The sequence below is a fragment of the Chaetura pelagica genome, unplaced genomic scaffold (assembly GCF_000747805.2).
Source record: "Chaetura pelagica isolate M959 unplaced genomic scaffold, ChaPel_1.0 scaffold278, whole genome shotgun sequence".
NCBI classification, from domain to species: domain Eukaryota; kingdom Metazoa; phylum Chordata; class Aves; order Apodiformes; family Apodidae; genus Chaetura; species Chaetura pelagica.
The window spans coordinates 4502509-4506338 of NW_009954497.1; positions in this window are offsets into that span (position 1 = coordinate 4502509).

Below are 3830 nucleotides of genomic sequence, written 5' to 3' on the forward strand. Positions count from 1 at the left end.
TCTCACCTGCTTATCAACTTCCTTGCGATGACTTTCAAACTAACCCCCAGCAATGAATCAGCAGACTACCTCACTGCCCCTCTGAGTCCTGAAGCTGATCTGCTTTCACACACCTCACCTCCCTGCTGCCACCTTTCCTCCTTTCTGAATCTGCTGGGTGACTCCCAGATGTTTCTGCTTGCCTACACATGGAAACTTTGCCCTACTTACAAAGCAAAATGTTTTAATCGAGCCACAATAGAAAAGACCAGGCAGTTTTTACCTAAAAGTAGCATATGCTTTTTAGTCCTGAATTTTTTAACTAGTCTGTAAACTCAAAGAGTCTTGGAGATTAAAGTTTGCTATGGTTTGCCCTCTATGAGACATCGAATCTCACCATACTACATTAGCAACAGCTGCTGTTCCTGGCCTTATTCCACTCTCAAAATGTTTTCTGTCTTGAACCATATGTTTCATATATAGTTATTTAAAGAGTATCACTAGCTAAGCCTGTTGAGATGAATCATCTCTCCTACAAAGGTGTCGTGGGATATGCAGCAGAGTAATAAGAACATTAACTTGGTTAAATAGCATAAATAAAATCCTACATGTCAGTTGTGCATAGCTAGGATAGAAAAAGTGACTCAAATTCAGAGAAATCCTAACTGATGTGGAATGAGCTTTCCCAGCCTAGATTACCTAAGAGGCAGGGAAGACATATCTTTAAATGATAGTATTCATTACATATATGCAATATTAATCGCATATTAATTACAGGGGCAGTGTCAAACACATCTCTGGATTCAACTGCTATTCTCTACGAGATTTTGTCCTATTGTTGTTTCTTTTCCTGCTCCAATGCCAATTTTTCTGAGGGGAGTAATCATAAAAAACCTCATCTCAGTCCCTCATTCAAGATGGCTGTCTGTTGTCCCTTAAGATACCTTACTGAGTTAAAATGTTATCTATAAAGTATTTTACAACATATCAGGTGCATTTTGCATTAAGAAAGCTTTTATGTACACTTGGCCTTTGGCAGTATCAATTTAAGTAGTCACCGTCACAGAGTTACAGTGGTCAGGGTTGGAAGGGACCTCTGAAGATCAAGTCCAATCCCACTCCTAGAGCAGGATCACCTAGAGTAGGTCATGCATGAACATGTCTAGGAACGTTTTGAATGTCTCCGAAGAAGACTCCACGACCTCTCTGGGCAGCCTGTTCCAGTGCTGTTTAAGTTTTTTTGCTTATGTTTAACTTGAACCTCCTATGCTCCAGCTTGTGCCCATTCCCCCTTCTCCTGTTGTTGGACACTGTGAAAAAGTGATTAGACCCATCCTCCTTACACCCTTTTAGATATTTATAAGCATTCATGAGATCATCCCTCAGTCTCCTCTTTGCCAGGCTAAAAAGATCCAGCTCTCTCTGCCTTTTCTCATAGGGCAGATGCTCCAGTCCTCTAAGTATCTTTGTGACCCTGCTCTGGACTCTTTACAGCAGTTCTTTATTTTTTATGAATGGGGGAGCCTAGAATTGGACACAGTATAAAAATAGGTTTTTATTTTCTTCACATCTACTTTTTACTCTTACCATATCCTGTTTACTATGAAACATGTAAACTGCCAAAGCAGAACTCCAACCTCTATTCCCAGGTAAACATCCAGATTAGCTGACAAGAGTATCATGCTTCTTCTCACACCCCAGTCTCTCCTAGGCAATTCGGAATACCCTCCTTCACAGGGCTATTGCATCTTCATCCACAATGGAAGGACTTCCTTACATCAACTCCAGGGTGGCCTCTGGGCTAGTGGCAAAAGCACTTTCAACAGAGATGGCAGATGTGTATCCTGATCTTGTTTTGTGGACTCTGATGACTGATGTAACATATATGACAGATATCCGTCTCCACCATAAACTGTGAAAAACATAAGAGTTCTTCATGCAGAACTTGGGATTTATGATAGCTCCTCCCATTTCCTGATAAGCTGCTCTCTCTTCAGCTCTAGATGCTATTTTCTCTGAATCCCTGAGAGCACCATTATGTTGTCACTTCAGTATAAATCTACAATTCTCCATAAAGGGGCAGTCCTACCCGCCTTTGCACCCTTGGACAATTCCCTTAATGTTCTATGGCCTGATTCAAAGGGTTACTACATGCAGACTAGATGTAGGACACAGAAAGCAGCAGAGAAAAGACAGTGAGTTACAGGAAAGAAGACAAGACTAGTCTCTTCTGGCGTGCTCAGTTAAAGTAACCACATAATAATGGCCTAGGACACCTTCTTACACAGTGTAGGGAGTTTATAACAAAGGCTAATCTAGCTCTCTAGATTAATGAGGCCAGAGATTTACAGTCTGGCGAAGCAGAGTCAAAAGGTCCTTTTCTAGATCTCTCCTTCAAATGTCATGACTGCTAGATAACCTTACTAGAACACGTTGGTTTGATCATTTACTTGCCTTGTTATCTAAGAGATGTTATCCTTCCTAAACATTTTTAAATGTCCAGCTTTAATGATACTTGTTCAAAACAAAATTTCTTGTGACTTTCAAACGTGGAACAATTAAAAACAAGGTTTTGTTTGGAAAAAAATGTAGTCACTAAAGAAAAAAAAGAAAATAAAAAAAGGTACATTTCTGACTGAAAACAAACCTGCAAGATGTAACCATTTTCCAGCAAAATGGGTCCACCTTCAATGGGACTCATGCATGCAAGCAAAAAAGATCCCCCCAATAATCTGTCATTCTTACCATGCTTTTCAGGGTTTATTGTGCCTCAGACTCGCTGCCTCAGATACTGTAACTGGCATTATTGTGTCAGAGCTCTGGTCCAGTCAAGCCAGGTTCCAGGCAAGCCTGATGAGTAGAGCTCCGGTATTTTGAACATAATTCAAAGTCCCCAGGATGTTGCAACTACTCAGGATACAGACCAATTCCTGAATTAAAGAACAGCTGTCTGTTCTAACTGATGTCTGGTTTCCCACAGTCCTGAAGTCCCAATATTTAACCTGTCCTGAAAAAAAAAAAAAGTTTTTTTCAGAAGAGATCTGTGATAAGTAATGGATTCTCCTGCAGCACAACTGGAATGCATGTCAATGCACAATGCCACATCTATTTTTGGAAGAGCACAAATGCAGCCAACTGAGCGATTTCACTGGCTAGTAATTTCTTTGAAATAGTTTATCACATACATGAAAATACACTGCATTACACCACTTCAAAAGTAATCTTTACTTTCTTATAATTCATTACTGTATTTTTCTTGATATTTAAACTTCACTATGTGTGACTTCAGTGCAATTATAGAAACCATTGGAAATCAACTCCTTTAGTACCTTTATACCCATGTAGTTTTCCAGCAATGCAGCACTGGAGAAGTTATTGATACATATGCAATATTTAGAGGTTGACCCACAGGTATTTAAGAATTATACAAGACTCCTAAGGCTATTTAAACCTCTTCACCTCCAACACACATACAGACATACACACATTCACATCTGAAATCCATATCATATACAGGAGACCAAAGTTTTCCAAACTTAAATTAGTAGCACTTCAATAAGAAACCCAAAAAAGCCAAATCAAGTATTAATAGTGATTGCGAGAGCATGCTAGAGTTTCTCAATAGATATAAATGTGGGAGATTTAACATTTTTGTGCTTGATCCTGCAGGCTCAGCTGAGGAATATTCAGATGATGTCAATGCCAGCCCCATTAGGATAGCGTTAAGTGTGTGTCTCAAGGGCAGAAGCAATTTTATAAGTTTTACTCCAGACAATGGAGGTTTAGACATATAATTTACTGAACTGATGCATTCTTGTGTGTCATCAATTAACTTAGTATTGTACAGACTA